Source organism: Anguilla anguilla, chromosome 7 (assembly GCF_013347855.1).
Source record: "Anguilla anguilla isolate fAngAng1 chromosome 7, fAngAng1.pri, whole genome shotgun sequence".
NCBI classification, from domain to species: domain Eukaryota; kingdom Metazoa; phylum Chordata; class Actinopteri; order Anguilliformes; family Anguillidae; genus Anguilla; species Anguilla anguilla.
Window position 1 is genome coordinate 41,950,819 of NC_049207.1, and position 23,490 is coordinate 41,974,308.

A 23,490-nucleotide genomic window follows, 5' to 3' on the forward strand; every position below is an offset into this window, starting at 1 on the left:
TTACTGATAGGTGATGGTGTGACATTCTCTCACGCTACTTATTTTATTTTTATTTATTGCTTCTTTGTTAATATTCTGCAAATGTAGATTGCTTGCCTGGTCAGTCTTCTTTCAAGGTCAGTAACCACCAGGCCAATTACTGACTTCAGCATCCATTCAGCACTGTCAATATAGTCCTTGAAATGTCATGGTCTGCTTAAATGTATGTATGTAAATGTATGCCGATGCATTTTGCCTTAATGCAATGTGCTTCAACGAATCCCCATAACCACCTTTCTTACCATATCATCAACTCTATTGCCAACGTGTTAAATTTAACATAAAATTACTTCCAAATCCCAAACTATAATGGTAATGTTAAACGAAGCAATTCAGATCACAATAACCGACAAAATTGGAGACAAAAATATATTGAAATCACTCACAGTAGAAAATATAAACCGATATATTTAAGTGTGCTGTCTTTTTTCATATTAATCATGCATTCAATCAAAAATATATTTGAAAAATTACGCACAGCGATGGTAAGATATAATTTAAGACATAAAACGACTGTTGGTGTGAGTTAAAAATGCATATGGCCTCTCACACAGGTCAGTCAGAAACAGATTGACAGAGACCATTTTAGCTGGTAGTGTCATAACATATTACACATGCTTACTCTGCAATCTAGACATTTTCAAGATTATAATTAGGGAATAATACTTGTCGCTACCTGATGAAAATTCTGTATGCCCTAGGCTATGAATCTTTTTTTTAGTTCTGTTGAAGTACATGTGCATACTAAAAGCTACATAAGTACACCAAATACCAGAGAAAGAAATTCATTATTATAAATGAATTATGAATTGCCCCTTTGTCTGTCTGTTTAGCTCTTTTTGGCCATTATAAACCTTTGACCACATCTGTTACATATATTCATTGGATGCACATTTATATTTCAACTGACATTTCAACCTACTTGCTCCCTGGTGTAGACCTGTCCATGAAAAATATGAACATCTGTGACCAAGGCACCTATCGCTGCAGAATTTGCACACCAGCCCTCCCCTGAGGTGTGTCCCTTAAATTAAAAAGGGGCAGAGTTGGCCTAACAAGCACCGTGATTGGACAGCTTCTCTGTACAGCACTGAGAGCATTACATTACATTACAGGCATTTAGCAGACGCTCTTATCCAGAGCGACTTACACAACTTTTTTACATAGCATTTTACATTGTATCCATTTATACAGCTGGATATATACTGAAGCAATTTCGGTTAAGTACCTTGCTCAAGGGTACAACGGCAGTGTCCTTACCCGGGAATCGAACCTACGACCTTTTGGTTACAAGTCCAGTTCCTTACCCACTGTGCTACACTCCGTGCAGAGCAGAGCTCCTAGTCGATAGACAGATCTTCCCCCTCACTCTTATGTATACAGTAAGTACCGTGCTTTCCAGTAGGTAAAGAGAGAATCCTTTTACCCTGAAATTGATGTTTTATGGGTGCAAATAAATGTTATTGAGGACAAGGCAACTCAGATGGGTAATTGCAAATGCTGGGAAGTGGCAAGCACCGTGTAAAATATATTCATGGACTTTTTGACTACACAGTTGCTTTATGAATTGTCTTTACAAGCAATCTGAGATTGCACTTGATAAAGCAGGCCTTTCAAATTGTGACTCTGCAAAACATGTTTTCTAAGCATTTGGAATAGGATATCAGTACCAGCCCCCAGGATTAAGCGAGCATAGATAATGGATGGATGGATGAAAAACATTTGTTTGATATCCAATATGCAGAGTACAAGGTCTGTAGCCAAACCTGCAATGTTGCTTCAACAATATGAGATGCAATTGTCAATTACTAATCCCTATTGAACCCTAAACTGTCTTATAGTAGTCAAAATTTATACTTCAGTTATAGCTGCCCACATTGTAAAACTAACCAAAATTCAGTGTTCTTCAACTTGGCCCCTTGCAACAATCTGATGGTTGGTGCATATGTTTTTTTTAAGTATGAGCACAAATTAGACTTTTGAGTACAAAACATTCTGACACCATCATCTTTGACAAAATAAAAAGCTGAGCTGCTCTGAACTCTGGGATCTGGCCTGTTGCCCTTGGTGATCCTACAGGCTTGTCTTATGAAATGTCACCAGTCATAAAGAGGGTCAGAGTGACGGTGCCTACAGGGACCCTTGGAGCAGGTGACTCTGACTGCCTCTCAGTGTTGGAAGTTATGTCTTCAAAAGTGGCTTGTAGTTCACAAAAAATTAGCCATTGCTCATTAGATTAAAACCACATGGCTAACTTCCAACAGTTAGCAGTGGCTGTCCTCATCCAACCTCTTCCACTTTTCTTCCCCTCTTTTGACATATCCAGAAATGAGTTTCTGACACAAAAATGAAAATCATTGAGCCAAAAGTTATGACTCACACAGGAGCTCAGGAACTTCTTCATTGTCCCCTATATAAAAAGTCTTCAGAAGTAAGGTTGAGGTTCATAAAGAAATGCACTGAGAGACTGTATGGGGGAGGTTAAATAAGATTATGCAATCTTAATCCATTTAGTAATTAACAGTTTGAGGTACAATAACCCCCACCACCCTCCCCCCCCCCACCAAAGGGAAATCATATCCCACAATTTCATGGTTCACATCCGGAGTTATTTGGTGGTTAAAGCTATGAAGCCATGAAAGTCAAAAAAGAAAAAACTTTTACTACCAAAATAAGGGGTAGAAGAAAAGCTAATTGAATGTATTCCCAACAGTATTTTGATATCAGAACTTTTAAATTAAGTGAATAGCATGAGATGACTTCCACACCACTGGGAAAAATGTGTTCTTCATCTATTTTCAGTGAGTTTACACAAGGACAAGGAGTAATCACCGCCATTTCAAATAACATAAGCAAACACAACGCTTAATATTACCAATTTCTTTCAAAATGACTTTTCTCAAAGCAAGGTAAGTAATCGCTGAAACAATGCCAAAAATGATATCTATATATTTGGTCAATAAGCAGCTTACATTGCAAATCCTGACTAGGCTAGGATGCCTTGAATAGCGTTCCTCCCACCTGAAACAGAATTGTGAGTTACTGAGAACCAATGTTTGAATTGCCCCAGTTCCGCATGGATTTGACAGCATGAAAAATGATGGTGGATGATGTCAAAAAAAGTGTCACTGTTCATGAATATATTAATAGTGTACACAAGCTACTGAATAACACTGGAGACAACATTAGTCCCACAAGTTCTCCAAACAGCTGTATCCTAATCGTTTCCCTCTCTGGTGAGAAGGTTTATTTACCATTCACCCTGCCTGGTAAGTTGAGATGGATGAAGGAATTTTACAGCCAAATAAAAGCCGGCAATATACCACCCGTTCTCAGGAGAAAGGTGTGCAATTCAGTCTCTGACAAGTTCTCTCCGGCTGCATTGCTGTCTGTCCCTGAGACCGGGGGAGCTGCGGCGATCGAAACGTGCGCAATAATCGTAAATCAGACGGTTGGATGAAGAGGTGCTTTGCAGGACGCGTAAAAAGATGCGCACGTCACAAGCGTTTTACTGGCCCAGGCTCTTTGTAAAAGCCTTGCATTCACTCTCATGCAGCAACACCACCCAGCAGCATTTATTCACTAAGCTGGCTTTGCAGTAAGGTCAAGAATGGCAATGTGGTCCTGGGTAGACTTGGTTCTATGACCAGCTGTAGTGCTATTGGTTGGGGGAAATGAAGGGGGTACAGGAGTTGCGGGCAACTGAAGTCGGAGTTTCCAAGTCCACTTGCATTATGTGACTTTTGGCTTGTTTTTCTCAAGCCGCATGGAAAAATCTGAAGCCACTGACGCCGGTTTTTTTGGCTTGCTTTAAAAAAGTTTTGGAGTATAACAACCACTACTGGAAGTTCAAAAAATATATATATATATATGTAACATAAACAAATGATGAATCATTACTCATTATTAATCAATTCAGTGTAGCCCTAGATCTGTGCTTCTATATATATATTTTTTTCTTTTTTTGTAGAGTGCATGTGTGTGATATAACATAAATAATAAAAATATACACAGTATATTCTGTAAATGACCCTGGATTAAGAAATGACATGAGCTCCATGCATTAATATAAATAACGAGCTACATGAGTTGTATTATGCTGGGGTGTGACAGCATGCAATATCTATATAGATAACTACTTCAAATGAACTAGCCAGTGTTGGAATTAAACAATGTGGCTATTTCTCTTAAGTGCATTAGCTGAGCAAAATACTGAACTGGCTCAATTATTTTCTACCAACAACATAGCTATTACCCTCCATTGAAAACACACATTCAAAATAACAAATATCTGAATCACTAGGGAAATAATCAGTTCCCATGCTTGGCTATTGCATGTTTAGTGATTGGCTATTGCAGTTTAAGTCTTATAAGGATGCTCTAACCCGCCCAGTTGTTTATTCGATTCATTTGTCCATTAATCAAGGTAGTTTCCCAATAAATATTTGGCTGATAATCGGGTGTTGTGACACCACTGTATAAGGCTGGTAACACAATTGTTGGAAACTACAGGCCAATCAGCATATTGCCTGTGGCTTTGAAGGTGGTAGGTTTGAAATGGGTAGCTGAGCATGCAAGAGCTCATTTGGACGAGGACCATAGTGTTTTACACCCAATTCAATTTGAATTCTGATTCAATCACTCAACTGCTAATTGTTATTTTTATTGAATGCACTACATAAAAACCTGACAGTGGTAATGTTGATCTAAGGATGGCATTCTATTTATTAGCCAACAATTTGATAGATGTATTATTGACAAACGGGGGGGAAAAATGTAAGCACTGCAGAAAACGAACTGCTCTGAACTGTGTTATTGGTGTTCCTCGTGGATCAATACTCCCTTCTACTTGAATAAAGCAGGTTATTATTTCTGACTTATTAAACAGCTTGTGTTTACACTTCATTGTAAGACAAACTATGGTTTTCTCAAAGAAGTCTACCAATATTCATCAATTGTATTTCTTTTTTTTTTGGGAAAAAGAAAATGAAGTGGTGTCAGATTTTAAATACATAAAACAAAAATAAAAGGTTGCTAATATTGTTATATTTAATCTGGCTACATTTAGATTTATAAAACCATACCTAACAAAAGACACAGCCATACAATGGTATTTTCACATAAAGCTTTTTTTTTTTCACTTTAGTCATAATTAGGGATAAAGAAGATTAACTATCATAAGGCCAACTGTTACCAAATACGAGCAGACACAAATTGTTCCATTGTTATTGGATACAAAAAAGGATAATTTATCTAACTTTGACAATTTTCATACATTTCTAGCTATGCTATATGAAGGTTGCTAGGTTTAGCAGTTACAAATGAAGCCACAATCTAAATACTAATGTATTATGAAGGCTCAATATGCATTCATGAATACTCTTTGTAGTTCATGACATATCACCATCACCATATTAGGCCTACATGATACATAGCACAATAGTGCAACGTAAAGATTTTGCTCACAGCTAAATACACATGTTAGTGCTTTTCTTCACAGAAGTAGAATGGGTCAGTGATCACCATAATTAACTCAGTAAATTTTGTTTGCATTAAATAAATGAGCTATAAATGTAAATGTTTGCATTTAATTATAAGTCAAGCTGAAGGATAAATGTTGATTGAATGCAAACCATAGTTGTTAGAAGTGACATTGCTATATTTCAGCTGTGTCACATTTGCAAAGGCATTGGAGTTCAAGGGGCTGCAAAAATTCCAATGCAGACTGAAAAACATGCACAGATGTTTCCTAATTCAATGTAGCGAAAACATGTAGTAAATGGGCCTTTGTGGAAACTCGGGTCTGCAAAGTCGGCCATTTAAATGCAAAGCCATGTGATCGAGCATTAAAAAGCTTTTAATTTGTTTACAAATTGTTTGCAAATGTCAGACCGGCTGCCATTTGGCGGCACATAACATGGGAGTCAATCATTGCCGGAGACCCTGCAAGATCAATTGCACTCCATTAATGGATTCTAGTGCCAAATGCCACTCCACCCCGCTCAGACGATTTGCATTTCGTTAGCATGTTTGCTGCAGACGAATCCAAGGCCGTATTGGAAGAAATACTCAAGTGACATGAATGAGAAAGGCTCAGTCTGTCTGGGCTCCATCGTTCAACGCTGAGTAAAACTGGCTGTGGGAGAGACTGTCTTCTACGAAACATAAAAAAGCTTAAACTCAACACATTTAAAAGCATAAAATCTAACGTTTAAAGATAATTTAAAAAAATATTGCACCTCCTTAGGTTCTGTCAGAGAAAGAGGCGAGGTTTAACCTTGCTTGGAGTCTGGTCTTTTTAGGCAGGCATTGTGGATGGGGGCAGGTTTCATTAAGGAGGTGTCCAGAAATGCGGTGATCTGTTGTTTCTGTGTGCGGTCCAGCAGGGTTGTTGCGGGGGTGTGGGTTAATTGAAATTAGAGATACGGCGAGGCTGGGGAGGGAGGCGAGAGGCAGCATGAGGACATGGGGAAGAGAACTGGGGTACTGACTCCTGGGGACTTGCCCTGTATCGGGGAATAAAGGACGACTGCATGAAATGTGATGATGAGATTTTGGAGTCTGAAGACGTAATACCTGGGAGAGGCTGCTTTCAGTGACATAAATATTGCACTCTTGTCTGCTTAAAGCACCACACTGGAAATTGATGAAGAGCTTTAAGAGTAACATTCCAATTTCAAGTCAATTGCATAACATAAGTGCTTCATTCACCCTGTGTGTGTTAGCATCAGTTAGAGCAATTAAGCATCTTCATGGCTCTCTCATTAATGCTTGCCTGCTGTTTTCTGATTATGCCAGATCGTTAGAACTACGCAGAGGAATTTCATGGAGTACTATTACAATATTTAAAACTTTCAATTCAATTAAGCGTTCTGGGTTTTTCTGGTAGTTTTACACTGAGGGGACAACGTGTCCAAATTACTCTTAATGTGCAGCTCCTCCTTTGATATCGGAGGGACAAGGCTTCAGTGACAATGATTCCATTATACCACTTCAAATGTTGGATTTATTGTGGTGAAATATTGTTTATCAGTGGTTTTGAATACCTGTCATATGCTTGTTCTTACCTGTAAATCACTTTGGTTAAAGAATTTCTCCACACTGCCTTGTGAAAGTAATGACATCATTCTGGTTAAATGGAGCACACGCCATGTAGGTACAGTCTGTTTTCTCCAGTCCGTTCCTGTGCCAAATGTTGCGCACAAAGCACAATGTTTTGTGTCTTAAGCAAATGTTCAACAGCAGCCACCAGTGGCTGCTTCCCTCTCCCCGTGTTACTTCATTTTTTATCACCATTGCTTCTAACCGTCCTCTTTTTGCATAGATAAGTGCCTGCAGCCAATTAATTATTCCTGAGCTTAACTCTTAAGTTTTACTTTAAATTAATTAAAATTAAAATTACAATTTCCTCTGCCCTTAAAACTATCCGAATAAATGAGACAAATTATACTGAAGTCAGATCAGCTGAACAGCTACTGTTCCTGGTAAACTCTCAAGGGTATTCAGTGAGTCCAACACAGAAAGCATTGAATTGGTAACCACAGAACGGTACCTACAGTTATTGCAGTGCACAGCACCAAAGTCACTGACACCTGACATTACAGTAGCCAATCACAGATGGTTTGAGACAGACTTCGTTTCCTGGTTGTCCTCTAGTGATGGGGGATTCCCGAAGAAACGCAGAGCGCAAGGCGGTTGGCTTGCAGTTCGGCATGTTCTGTCACACGGGATCTGCCCGCACATATTTCCAGCGATGCGTGAACGAACGAGTCACGAACATCAGAGAAAAACTCGGAGATCTGCCTCCTCCTCACAGGGGATCGCGAAGGGAACAAAACCGCATCAGGATGACAACATTTGTATGACTCAAGCACCAACCGTACACTTGGTGGGCTGAACATGACTATGTGTGTCAGCGAGACTTACACCAATGTAAAGCCCGATGTTATGATCGGCCACGACGGGATGGTTGTTGTTTGTAGTTATATTACAAATATAGAATCAAAGATAATAAATGTGATACAATGCAATGCATTTTATTCTGTCCAAAGTTGTAATGAGGCTGGAGAATGCATCATCAACATTGCACACAGATGCAGTTATTTACAATAGTGTATTTGTTCACAAATACATGTTCATGCATTTACAAACATGTAAAAATATACAACTGCAAGCAAAAACATTATTTCGCAAACATGCACATGTGCATGCACACTCACTACACACACACACACACACACACACACACACAAGCTGATATGTTGAGGCAGAGTTCCCATGGTTGCTGGGACAAGAGTTGAACAGGACGTGGGTGACATCATCACTATTACCTGCATCTCCAGCAGAGCAGATTACACCAGATCGTCGGAGACGTGAAATTCACCATATCTTCTCCACAGAGCGGTTAAGAACCGAGGGACTGTCACGATATGTCACATGCTCCACAAGATGATATCTCCCCCAGCTATTCTGACTCAAATCCTTGCTACACGACAGAGATGTTAACACACCACAATCCAAAATAAGGACTGACAGTGCATTAGTCAACATTTACATTAAAACAACCAAAATTATTGACTGCCAATGTGTTATACATTATTATTGGACCACAAAGGAAAAACAGGTGAGCAGCTCATTGAAAACCCTTTTGTGTGAGACTTCAGCCAATGTTAGCATCGTACAGAGTGTTATGCAATGTGCATCTGTTGACTATGCTCCTGAGTGATGAGGTATTGTTGGAATATAAGTGGAGAGCAGTGGAGCACTCATTCATTCGTTTTTTCTGTCATTCATTCAGCTGGTTATAGATACATGTGTGAACACCATTGAGGAAACAGCATATTTGACACAGCTGTAAAAATGCATCTGTGTTCAGTAAAACAGCGGGCATCAAGTGAGCCCAACATGGCTTTGAAAAGATGTGTGTGCATTGTCTTACATTCATCATTTACTGATGAGAAGATTCTCTGGGATAAATAAGCTTGTGACTTCAGAATAGTTTTGCAATACACACCAGTCCATGGCTCTGAAGATTCTGATTAATGAGCATTTGGTACATGGAGCCAAACACGTTCCCTGGGTCTGATCTTCTCAGACAGCAGGACTACTCCACGGTCCTCACAATGCAGTAGAAAGTCAACATTGTTATTCTGGCTTCACACTCCGGTAAGGAAGAACTCTGATGTGAGAGGTTTGTTTAGTGTTGTGATGGGAACAGGAGGTAAGGGAAGTACACTGGCTCTGACAGTTGTCTGCACACCTCCCACGGCGTTCTCCTTCGAGGATGGCTTCGCTCCTCCGTTTGAAGCGACAGCTTCAGCTAGAAGTCATCCTCACCGATGGCTGAGACACGAGCCGTGTCGACCCCTTTCCCCCAGGGGACATCAGTTATGGAATGCCTCCATAGATGGGGGCTGTCTAGTCAATGCAGAGACTTGGGTTTTAAAGGAAGCTGAAATCTGTGAATCCTTTGCTAATGGGTTTTTCAATATGTTTCTACATTCACAGATGAACAAGAAATATTTTTTAATTATGTTAGCAAAATAAATAAATAAATAAAAGTAGAAAATCCTGTGCTGATGTTGGCTTGCTTTCCCCCTTGGATAAATGCTAGGTTTTCAGTGGGCAGGGTTCACTGGGTGCAACGTACATCACTAAAACACTATGACCAGTAAAATTCTTTCTACTTGTAATATGTAAATGATGCCCTAGCCACTTTTGTGTGCAAGCTAAGTTGGAAATTCCTCAGCACTGTGCCTTCTCTGGATGCAGAAAACTAAAACTAAAAAGAGAAATGGGTTTCGTTTCTGGAGGCCCACAGGCACTGCAATCACCTTGTTTGACAGGTGTAGAGATGGGCAAACTGAATACTACTTTTGTTCAGCATTATTAATTTTACAGCATGATGTAGAGCGCGAGTCATATGGAGCATGACCAGTTATGGAAGTAGATGCGAATTAAAAACAACTGTCCGGGTAAGCAAATCACACTACAGCATAATCCAATTACTGCTGAGGTTGTTCTATCCCATTTATTTATGTCTGTTTAATTCAGACCTATTCAGTGTGCAGTGCGGTACAATACATCTTCCACTTCTTATTGATTGCCTTCACCATCCTCAAAGGGATATTGAGTGGCCTTGACGCTTTTTGTATATCTCTATTGTTATCTTTGCCTTTCTACAACATCATTCAACTTTTTAAGTTATTTTGAAAGCATTGCTGCCTTTGTGATAAAATTGTGGTAAAAGCTGCCTGATTAATGTACATTAAACTAACTTTGTGACTTATCAAGAATTATTTGTTTATTTGTTTGTTTTTATATCTGAACCAATGTGGGGTGACCATTACAAAGGGTTGGAATTTTCATGCCTATGGGGACGACAAGACTTGACAGTGGGTTGAAAACGAAAAGAAACTATTCACTTCACCGCTCAAAAGAGTACCTTCTCAATTGTTTTTTTTAAAACTGACAACCTGCTGAACTGTAGTTTAATTTGAAAAAAAGCTGAAGAGGTATAGGCAGAGTCTGTGATACAGAAGGGAAAACACGGGCAAGAGTTATGCTCTGCAAAAGTCGGCTTGTTATCGTGAGTAAAATGATAGTTGTTTGTTGTCGAGGAGGTGACCGAAGCCATGAAGAGGCCTTGAAAGGATAATAATGCGGCTTGTAGTCGAAGTAGGACTTTCTTGGAGGTCCAAGTAGGGATCACAGGTGTTGGAACATCGCACACAGCTACACTAGAGTGCGAGATGGAGACGGGGACAGAATTGATGAGGTAATTACGGGATGAAGGGAGCACTTAAAATGAGGAAAGGCAATCATGCGGAAACACTTGCCCAGGCATATCCAGTCCTTGATTGAAGAACTGCGCGTTAGCGCTGTGAGACTCCGAATGCATCTGACAAATAATCTGTTCTTGAAGCGGTAGCCATCGAGCTATTAACTGTGTTTGAATGATGCAGTTGTGTCCTTGCTGTGACCTTTGGGTTTCCAACTTTAATGACTGTAGGAGCGGTGGCTCTACTGAGACTCAGGTGTACGGTACAGAGGTGGAAAGCCCAGGCGTCATAAAGTAAAAGTCCTGCTATGTGTTCCATCAACCCGCATGATTTCACTAATTAGTGCTACATCCTGGCTGAAGAATTGTGCCAACGTTAATTAGCAACTCCAAGTGATTGGGACAAAATGCTGGGGAGGAACTTTTACTTTCTGAACCTGATTTTTCCACCTCTGGTATGGAACTGGCTCCATAACCGCACCAAACAATCCTACAGATATGTGCTAGCTCTCGAAGAATGACAAAACAGATTAGTGCTCCAAAACAGCAGTGGCAGAATTAAACAAAGCGAGGCTCAATGGGCCATTGTTTTTGCTCTGGAGGTATGAACAAAACAAACGAACCAAAGCGAAAACAGGGAAGAAGAATGGGTGTTCTCGATCACAGAGTGTTTCTGCAACCCTGTTCTGTTGTTTTCATTCTCCATCAAGCTAGGAAAACAAAATGCGTTCCAAAGAATAAAAGGCAGCTTACAGGTTTTTTTTTTCCATCAATGCAGGGCAAATAATGGAACAGCTTGAGAATTTTCAACATGGGAGGGTGGTTGCCAACCACTGGGGCAGCAGACCAAGAGGGATTTAGCACGGATGCTACACCATGCGTACACTGAATCTCTCCGTGCTGTCGCTTGTCAACAAAGGTATTTTTCTTTGTTTGGCAATAACTGGAGGCTTAGCTACAATGTTGGAAATAACTGATGTAGCAATACTCATGACTGCATTTCTTTGTTTCTTATGTGACAGTATAATTGGCCTGAGATATATGTTGAGAAACAGGTGACTCAATTCTTCCATTGCCACTTCTACCAAACACTGATGCTCAGCACTGGGGCAGTTTCCAGGGTTCCAGAGGGTAAGCAGTAGACCATACTGCTGGCACTCCACAATGATTCTGACATCTCAGATAGCCTATGTCCACTGTTCTCCTTGAAACAGCTTCTCTTGCAATCCTGTGCTGTATGTTGAATCCCTTAGTCAGTGGTTGAATCCCTTAGCCACTTCCACTTCAGTTTTCCCTTCTTGGTGGCATACCAGTGAGCCTAGCAAGCAAGACAGCAGTGTGTCCAAACATACACCTGAATTGTAATAATAGGTTATTATAGAGGGTTGTTTTAAAATCATCAGTAATCTGAAGGACTTTTACTGGAGCCTAACGGGTTCAGGTGTTTCAACCAATGACTTGATCCAGGCCTGCTGCCATGGTCTAGCCAAGTAGCAATTTCCTGCACAGAGAGGAAGTATTCCCCCCTGTTGGGTTTGGCCAGATCCACATCCTCCACAGATCTCAAGACCTTCAGGATCTTGTGGAAGAACATCAGAGTATTGCACATATTTTATTTCACTGACCAGTATAAATGAACAGACGAGACCTTCATGGAGTTACACAACTGGAGCAGCTGCAGAAGCAACTACCTTTCTTTTTTCACATAGCCCACTGATGTCATATAAGAGATAACTGCCCACACAAGGAAACACACAACAAACCTACAGTCTGATGGGAAAAGGCTCGTGTATGAATTATAAATGGTTAGGACCGCATTTGGCCGAGAGCTCTTGTGTGGTTGTACGTGCGGCTGTGAGAGAATTTGTTTACGGTCACGAGACAAGCCGAGCATGACTGCGGCTGTAGAATCACCCAGCTGTGGTTTGATTACAGCAGTGGAACCACAAAGCGGGCTGGTCTGGTCTAAGATTTCCACATGGTAATGGTGGCCTATACTCAGAAACTGAGCCCTTGACAGGGTACAGCTATCCATCTTTTATATCAATGCGCCACTGCTGGGGTTACCCAATGGAATCACCCTGAAGGTCTGAAAGATTATCTGATTATCGATATCAAAAACAGGCAGCCTGCAAACCAGTGACAAAATCCCAACTTGCCCCTCTCAAGTTTGTTTGGATAAGAAAATTTATTTATATTTCATTCAAAAAAACTTAATTCCCTTTATCTTACCAAAGGACAGCATGAATGGAATAAAGAGCCATTCCAAATGTTATTTCTTGTCAAGTGACTGTGAAATGCCCACTATTTGCTGTTTTCTCATTAGAAAATAACTGGGAGAGAGAGGCAGAAACTGTGTTGCAGACCTGGTGTTTCAGATTTCATAATGAGTATAATAAAAAAATAGCTATGAATATGTATGAAATGGATGAAAAATTACCTAATAGCATTAACATTAGTTAGTATTAATAATAGTATTGATATTAACATGCTATAGTTTATACACAACACAGACATTTAAGAAATTAATGATGTGCATTATCTTGTTATTCTCTGAGGTACAAAACTAATCACTTAGCATTTTTATTAAGTTTGTCTTTTTTTCCTGAAGGTTTATATGAGGTTGGCAAAACTCAAACTTCCGACACATTCTAGCTGTCTGCTTCCGCTGAGCATCATTCAAAATTCTGCATCTTCAGCGGAAGCTCTACATCAAAGTTAATATTTTTTACCCTCTCTTAAGGATCCCCCGGGACTTGATTTCTGTGAGAAGGTAACCCCATTACCTTGTGCTCTGGGAGTGTGGGAGTTGACTCATGCATTTTGACAGATGAGTGCCTTTTTTCAGCTCTCACAGCTGAGAAGCTTACCGCAGTTCAGCCGTCTCTTTTGCCTTACCCAGATTTTGAGTTTTATTTTGTGAAATGGGGGCCGCACGCGGAGTCATAAAACAAAATTTGAATGTACATGGATAAAAGAGAATATCGAATCAAATGTGTTCATGCAGGGATCCGCAATACAAATCCCAAACCTAAACTAAAATGTTGTATTGTCATTTGGGATATGTTTAATGCCAGGTTTCAACCACAACCGACATTATCACATTTGTCACACAAATATTCAAATGTCTCCTGAATAATATCAAAGGAATATCCCATTGTGATACCTAAAGAGAATGAATAAAAGACAGATAAATGATGGGAAACTGGAGACAGAGGAGAACTGCACCTGCTTTGGAGATAATCTCTCCGTGATCTGTCCATGAAACAAAACGATAAAAACAAACAAAACAAAAAAAATAAACCTTGACACAGAGGGAGATTGCAAAGCCCTTGAGATCAAGCCAATATTCTCTTTTCACATCCTGCCTTTTCCAAAATGATCCTTCTCCTACCTATTTTTTTATTTATTTTTGGGGGGGGGGGGGGTTGTGGGACTTATTTTGATTTTTGAAATCACTGACGCGTGATGAACTCACATGTGACACAAGTTTCATAATCACAGATGACAAATGTCAGCCCCATTTAACATTTCGACAAAGCGAGGACGCAGGGTAAAATGTGGAATTTTATGAACTGTAGCTGAACTGCCTGGACGCTCAGTGTTTCTAATACAGTGAATATCTATCAAGTTGTATCATATATAGTGATACATAAGAAAGCCATAACTACTTTTCATTGTAACTTACAGTCACTGTCACTCAGTGTATGCAATACGAAAGAAGTAAGTTTGTAATTCACTGATGTTACTTTTGTGTTGAAAAAGGCAGGCTAGAATTAATAGCCTACCAAATTTCACGACAATTCTTGAGACAGACAAATATAAAAAGACGTACAGACATATATAAAGAACAGAAAAGAATAAATATATCACGGAAGCATTTCAAAAAATATTCATGTGAATTATGTTTCCATATAATGTTTCTTCACTGCCCCCCCCCCCCCCCCCCCCACCCCTAAGGTGCTCAGAAGCAGAAGGGATAGCATCAGGTCACTCTAGGTCAATCTGCCAAAAAAACGTAGAGCCCGATTTAACAACACAGCCCTCAGCTCTCACTCTCCTCTGGGGCGTTCATCTGATATTTAACTCTTCTCGGTAAAACAAACACCAAAGTACTAACACAACCCCTGAAATGGCTTTAGAGTGAGGCTAAGTGCTTCACACTTTCTGACCACATCCTGTCCTCTCCTTCGTGCTTATTGATTGAGCAGAACGGTAGTGTCCCACCTCCATTTTTATTCTTTTTTTTTTTTCTCCAGCCAAACACGCGATGAAAGCAAACAGCGGAACGACCGCACGGACACGCTTCCTTGGCGCACCGTCTGAAAAATTCTGAATGATGCGTACAAACCTGTGATGCCATAGTGACCGGGCGGAAGACCGCAGAGTGGATTGTGTTCTCTTAGCTTTCACAGTACAGCGCATGTTATCTTTTCCGGTGACTCATTCCAAACCGCTGACCAGAGTACGCATCGCTCCAAGCACACAATATTGTACTGATGTTCTGTTTAGCGAAATTTCAATAACACTTTCCCTGTGCAGCCTGTTTGTCCGGGATATTGCATACTATAATAATAATAATAATACATAAAATTTCATAATTTCACTGTATGAGGCATGCATAACAGACAATGAACATGGAAAAAAATTAGTTAAGTAAAAAATGCATCGACAGACTCAAAATCCAGCACCTTCAAGCAAAGGTATCCGAATCACTGCATGAGTGAGAACATAACTTTTCATTTTCATCTGTTAGGACACAGCAGATTACTCTTCTGAAATGTCTCCTAGCAGAGCTGGACAGAGCCTGAACATACTGGAGATCTTTCCACCCAGAATTATAGCATTGGATTCACTCATTGTGAATCTGTGAAAATGCAGTTTTAAGACAGTTCACCATGTAAGACGGTGGTTCTCAACCCTGTTCCTGGAGATCTACGGTCCTGTAGGTTTTCATTTCAATTCTAATTTGGCACACCCGATTCTACTAATTAGCAGCTCAATGAGATCTCTAGCTGATGAATGAGGTGTGCTTCATTATTGTCGATGTGAAAACCTACAGGACAGTAGATCTCCAGGATCTCCAGAGTTAGGAACCACTGTCCTAAGAGAAAAGACATATATGACATAAATAAATCTGTGTCTCTGCCTCTCCATGGTATAGCTATGTTTTTTTTTTTATGTGAATCTCTGATTCCACTAATGGGAGGGCTGGTTAGCCAGCACTGCTGACCACAGGAAGCCTATGTCCAATCAAGGTGCAAAGAGCCTTCAGGAACTCACTGGTTTGAAGCTTCATTAAAAAGGCCCCACAGGCCGTTGTTAAATTGCATTTCAACCTAACAAGGCGGATCATTACACTTCTGCTCCAAAAGCCATGGTGTTCATTAGCCAACGAATGCCTACCCCTGATGCTGTTCAGTGGCCAATAAACTGAGGAGCATTTAATGAAAAAAATATTCTAGATAGCGTGCATAACGGTTCAAGACTCCTCTCAAGCAGAGACTGAATTCCCAAATTGCACATACCACCACCGACAAAAAAAATAATCAAATAAATAAATAAAAACTGTTTAAAACGTCTTTGATGAAGATACTTCTATATTTCTAACCCAGCCAAAAAAGTACCTGTTGAACTGCTTATGGTGCCAACTGTCAGTCCATCAGTATTTTGCTAGCGGCAGGACCGAACAACCATTTTGCATTCTTTTAAAAGTCTGTCCTCATTTCAACTGTTTTGGCTGAAATGTCCGCTAGTGAACCACCGCAGTCCAAACTTGCAGAACGCCGGAAGACGGACAGATGTGCCGCAAGCAGTGTGGGCACTGTTCGCCGGCTGGAAACGAGCATATAAATATGCATGTGAAATATGTCGAGGTTGCTATTGTTTGACTGTATAAATCACAGGCACTTATGAAACGGTTAACGGTTTACGATAGGAAACATTTGTTTTTGAAAATCATGTTCTGTCAAGATGATTTCACACAAGTTGATTAATAGTTCAAATTAGACCCAGCTTAACATAATGCTCACCTACATTTTTCGTTAGGCTATGGGAATGTTAGCCTGGAATGTTCTGTGGGCTTTTCTTTGTGGCAAGTTTCAACACAAAAAATTTTTTCCCTCAAATTTATAAGAACATTCTTCGAAAAACACTCTTGAAATCTTTTGACACAACGTGCTTTTACAAAACATTCTTAGAGGGTATTTTGTGGCACGTTTAAAAAATGTTTCAAATACATTTTTTTCCCCCAGTTATAATAACATTCTTTGATAAAATTCTTGTAATGTTTTATTTAAAAAACAGCTGGGGACCATTTAAAAGGAGGGCAATTGCACCTCAATGAGGAAGCAAGGTTTTTGTTTTTTGACGAAATGTAATCTCAATAAAGCAGCCAAGAATGTGGTAAAGCCCAAGACAAGCAGGGAATGTTAACCTGTCACAAACCATTAGATAAGACATCATTGCTTTGTTTTTTTGTTTTTTGTGTTTCAGATAAAAACTGAAGCCATTCCAGACATCTAATACATTTCATTGCAGCAGTGCATATTGCAGTTCTGACACAACACAATATGTTTCATTGGTTTTTCAGCTCTTAGAAACAAGTCCAATAACATGCTGTGCTTGGAGTGTCACAATTCATCCTGGTCAAAAGCATTTTTGAACACAAATTTTCTTGAAATTGAATACTGTATCAAGATGTTTCATGTTTTAGATTTGATTTCATCTTTATAATTGCTCTTACAGGAAGAAACAGAAACAGCACACGTTTGTGTGACCTGTCAGTTATTTGGACAGTTTTGATTCAATGTACATTCGCTTAACGCACAAATACTGGACATGACCAGCAGCCATTTTAGTTGCTGTGATTGGTGAATGCGCAACCAATGAAATAAGAAAGAGAATACAACTTGTTGCTGGCCAAGTCATATCTGTCTTGACCATGCCTTATGATCACCAATTCAAAGAGGTATCTATGACCAAAATAAAAGCCAAAAGCAAAACAACCTGCCAACATACAAACAGCTCAGTTGAAGTTTTGTCATGAGCAAAGCATTGGTCCCATGTTATCGTAAATTACGAGTAATTAATCTTTAAATCCCTTTCTGGAACGGCCTGGCTGCGTGCGACGCTTTAAGAACAGCCCTACAGTTCTGCCCCAATTACCGCAGGCCACCGGTCTTCGCGCTCCACTGCGGGGATCGCACAAAGGCAGAATAAATTACCCGTTCCAACGGAGCTCCCGCGAGTCGCTAGGATAATTAAGCGCTGGCGGGGCACGTCCACTCCGCCGCGGATGTCAAGGTCACGCCAAGGACTCGCTTCCGCCCCTTTCTTTAAATGTTGCGTCATCGGCTTCCTCGCGCCTGCCCGCGATCTGATTGGAGCACCCCCCCACGGAGGGAGTAACATTCATTTGAATGACATCAAAAGGGTTTAAAAGGGTAAAGGACTCTTATCTAAAGCAAATTACAGGGAAGACTCAAGGAACAAAAAAAAAAAAAAAAACTATTACATTCATAAAATGCATTATAATTTTACTGAGAAAAGGCCATACGTATTTAAACATGAACACCTGCCGAAATTGTTTGGCTGGACATTATGAAGCCTACAAAGGAGCTTGTTATCTGGCCAAACACCTGCCGCAGGTAACCAGCAAACCTGTGTGCATATAACACGGTGTTCATACAAGTTCAAAAGAGTATTCTATCCCAGAATACCCTTTCAAACTCATATAAATTCATATGAAAATGTATTATATCCCAGTTGTGCATTCATTTCTCACAGATCTACCATGGGTATACGTTAGATCAGAAGGCTTACACCTCATACTTGTGTAATGCTTGGTGAATTTGTTTCAGACAAAGAACCACACAAACTGTGCTTTAGCGATTCCTGTAGAGTTTTCCTGTGCAGTACCATCGCATGGTGATTTAAAGTGTGACACAGGGAAAGAAGGACATATAAAAATCAAGGCCCTAGCCTATCCGCTGCAAGCTATGTATCAAATTTCATTGCTGATAGTAGATCTTTCTTCACCGTACACACGAAACACCATGTTGACAGTTCAAATTCTAATGTGGTGGTGGGTCATGTCAGGTCTTTCAAGAACATTTATGAAAAGGGAACTTTAACATTATAATGATATATCTTTCCCTGTCCTATATCTGTAAGACACAGGCGGCCATCTGTTCAATAGGTACGATTGATTCTGAAGGAAAAACACACGCCCGAGGCTGACTCATTTTCTTAGCTGCCGCGTTTGCTCTGAGCTCAACGCACCGTTGTTGCATGAAATAATAACATGTAAAAAGGACTTTGTTTGTGTCAGGAGACGTCAGTCTCAAAAGCTTCAGCCGCACAGTTCTCACGATCATCGCTAATGCACAGACATGGGGTCTGATGATGTGGCTGCTGATTATGTTGCCAATAATGCAGTAAAAATAAAAAAGGGAAAGTCTAATACATTTTATGTAATACTACTACTACTACTACTAATAATAATAATAATAATAATAACATAAATTAACTGAAGTGTGCTGGACACCTCTCACAAACTTTACACATGCAGCTTGTCTGTATCATTCCGGTTTATTTTATTTCAAGGTCATATTTTGTGAAATTGCAGTCGGTTCCCATTGCTACTTCTGCTTTTGTAGAGAAGTAATATTTGATTTTATGACTGACAACATTACACTTCTGGCATTCGGCAGATGCTCTAAACCAGAGTGACTTGCACAGCTTTCTTACACAGCATATTTATCCATATTATCCAGCTGGATATTTCTATTGAAGCAATGAAGGTTAAGCTCCTTGCTAAAGGGTACCACACCAGTGTCCTACCAGGAAACAGAACCTGCAAACTTGAAGTAGGCAGTATACTCCAAACAACGTGCAAACCTTGCGAAAAAGAACCACCACAAACGTGACGCCAAAAACACAGTTGTCAGCGTACTCAATATGAATTCCAGGTTCTTCGTTACATGTCATTAAATGCTGCTGGGGGTGCACAGACTTAAATTTTAAATTAAATTTTTGTAAATTTTTTCCAAGTTACTTTGCACAACATGGGACCACGACACCCAAGTTTCTGGAAATGTCATGCAAAGAATATGAGAATATTTTGTTATTTTTAAAACCTATGCAGATCAATCATGAAGATGATGAGGACCGTGCACACGTTCAGTAACCTTTCTTTCAAAAGTATTTATCTCAAAAGCAGTCCAGGCATGACCATGATGATGTTACCAGTTATCACAATCATGTCTACATGGGATACAGATTTCAGGAAGTGGTGTCCTATCCATTTCAGCCTATGAGAAATTGGGAGTTGCAGTGCACTAGATGCTATATTGGCAGCACGGTGGTCCAGTGTTGTTTGCTCACAGCCAGAAAGTCCTGAGTTCAAATCCCAGTCCTGGGCCTTTCACGTTTTCCCTGATTGCATGTTCTCCTCGAGGAAATCGGAGTTAATCGGAGACTCTAAATTGACCAATGGTGTGTGTGTCTGATAGATTGGTGACCTGTCGAGGACATGAACATGGTCCAGGGTGCATTCCTGCCTCTCAGCCAATGCACACTGGGATAGGCTGCAGCACCCTCAGCGACCCTGACCAAGAATAAGCAGGTATAGATAATCATACACTTCAGTGTAGACAATGAACTGTATAATTTCATTCATTGTAGATAATGGATGGATGGACACCACATTGGTTTCTGGCTCCTCCAGCCTCTCCAGTTCCCATATGTGCTCTATTGCTATATAGGTTCAGCCCATAGACTGTAGAAAAATAGGTTTAGCGCAAGGGGGCATTCAAGGCTCATGTCATTCAAGTTTATATATTCACTCACTAATTTAGAAACGGGCTAGACTTTTTCATGACCACAAACTCAAAATTGCATAATCTCTCCGCAGGTTCGATAATGTGCCGGGTCAGTTTTGTGTAATCCTTTCAGCTTTGACAGTACTATGCAGTTTGTTTTTAGATGCATTTGCTTTTATGAGAAATGGCTTAAAAGACTAATATATGGGATTATACATTAAATATGCATCAAAGGATCCAATCTCAGTAAATTTGTATCATGCTATAAAAAAGGGACAACTTGTGATTATTTTATCAAGTAGGACACTACACATTGACGGTTTTCAGCTCAATTGGCAATGCTGACCTCTGCTGGCAGAAGGAAAGTACTGCTATCAAATTCCAGAAACAAAGCTGTTTAGTCTTGGTGTTTAGTCTTCCCCAGGTCGTGATGCACACCACGAGAAATCCACAATTTGTATTCAGTATTGCCTCAAAATCCAATGTAAAACATTCCAAAAGAATGCACCTCAAAATTAAAGCATTTAGAATGAACAATTTTGAAAGACGACATTTCGTCTTTGAGAGGAGTGCTTTATTCCTCCACTGTGGCGTTTGCCTTCCGGTATAAACAGCGCTATAGATTGGTGTCAGTGGGTGGACCTGTGCGGAAAATCTCTGTTGTGGGAGCTTAGACCAGGAGACAAGAGCCTCCCAGGCTGCCTCGTTATAGGCAGAGACGGTGTAGCAGAGGTAGCAAAGCTAGCTCACGCTGACAGACTCCTCAGAGAGGATTACAGTGCACGGAAGCGCATACTTTCTAGGGCTGCGATAGCACCAAGACGGATTAAACCAAACACATGACATAGCCTGCGTGAAAGTGTTTGAGACAGGGAAGAGGACACGTTAGGCTACACAGCTCGTTTTTCATTTGGGTGCCGATGAATGCTTTGGGAACATTTGCTAATTTCATGCCAACAAAGGAACATTTTTAGAATATCAGGATCTGAAATTGTAGAATGAGCAAAACATAAATTAAGCACCAGGCAGAGCTGAGGAATTAAAAATGGGATCAGTCATATTAACCTATGGCCATCCTAAATCAAATCCACAATTACGTACGTCTGGCTGCATGCATGGGAACAGCCCAAGAGAGCACTGATGCCTAGGAATGCTGAACCATCAACATCGCCATCTGGTGGCTACTTGAACTATACCTTTAATTTCCAAGTGAAGTCTGAGTAGTAAACTGCCACTACTTTAAAATAAAGACAGCACCCATGTCATAGTCAGTGTACGTTATACATTTATTATTGAACCACCCTCTAAGATCCAAAAACATTGGGCACAGGGAATAAAATGAATCCATTGCTATACTTAGTAAAGCATTACTAGTGAGTTTCATTAAAAACGTACAAACTTTTTTTTTCTTTCCTTTTTTTTTTGTTAAAAAGTTTATATCAAGCCTTCGAATGATTTTGGTTACAGATAATACATATGACACTACAATGTCCAGGTAAAGGATGGTTTTGTAACTTTAATAGAATAAAACAAACAAAAAAAAAAAAAAACCCAAAAGCTCTCAATGTTGGTTAAGCAAAATTATGAAAATACATAAATATTAAAAATGAGGTAACTGCAAGTGTACCAAGCAGAAAGAAAAAAAAAATATATATATAATTGCAATAACACAACGATGATGGAAAAAAAAAAAGTAACACGCAGGCTGTCTAACCCCTAAAGAGACGTGAAGATGGAGGGTACATTCAACGGGAGAGGAGTGAATAAAGGATACTGACGGTTTTTCAGCTACGAACTTGTGTAGAAAAGGCAACTGGTATTAAGACACTGCGGGTTCATATCTGAATTGGTTATTCTAATGACATTCTGAGCGAGGCAGAGGAGAGCGGGAGGTCAGTGGCATAGGTGGGGTGGAGAGAGTTGGTAGATGCATTCACTGGAGGTGGATGGAGGGGGGGGGGGGTGGATGAGAAATGACACAATGTGACACAAAGAGAGAGTCAAGCAAGTGAGGAATAGGGCTAACGAGGCTCGGCGCCATGTGGAAATTTCTGCAGCCTCAACCCTGAACCGTTAATTGGGAGCGAACGTCGAAATACCAAACCCAAACAAAATGGCGGGCGTAACGCTGAGAGAGAGAGAGAGAGAGAGAGAGAGAGAGATACTCCGGCCTCCTCCCAGTGGCGGAATTAGAACTACAAGTCCCATGCTGACGGGGCAAAATGGACTCCAGGCGGTCGCCCGGGCAAGCGACGGTGTCAGGCGGCTGGCGGCTGTTGCAGCAATTATCGAAGAATTTGTGCTTCCCTTTAGTGCAGCGAAAAAAGTGTAGTCACTTTGCGGAAAAAAGAACAGTAATACGTACATATACCTCGGCGTTTTGCGCGCCAGGCTCGAGAGAGAGAGAGAGAGAGGAGAGCTGTCCGCAGCCCCGATGGCAGCTTCTGCGGCAGGAGGACGTGCCTGGCCTCCAGAAAACCAACGTCAGGTCCGGAAGAAGAGTCAAAAAACGGAACTTCCACCAAAATAACGAGAGAGAAACATTCCCAGCTTGTGCAGCGTGAACGCGCTGTAGCGGTACCCTGGAAACGTGGTTCGTTTCTCGGAAAAGCTCATGCTGACCCCCCCCCCCCCCCCCCTTCTTTCCATAACTGTTCACCACCCTCTCTCCAGGCCTGAGGGCGGGGTGAACGGAAAACCTGTCATTTTAAAAACGCGCTGAACCCAGCGAGCGGCACCTGATTGCAGGCCATAAGAGGGCGGGGCCTATTTTCAAACCCCGCCCTTCGACATCCTACCCCCCCCCCCTAGTCCAATCCAAAGCTTCGGAAGGCAGAAGCGTCATTA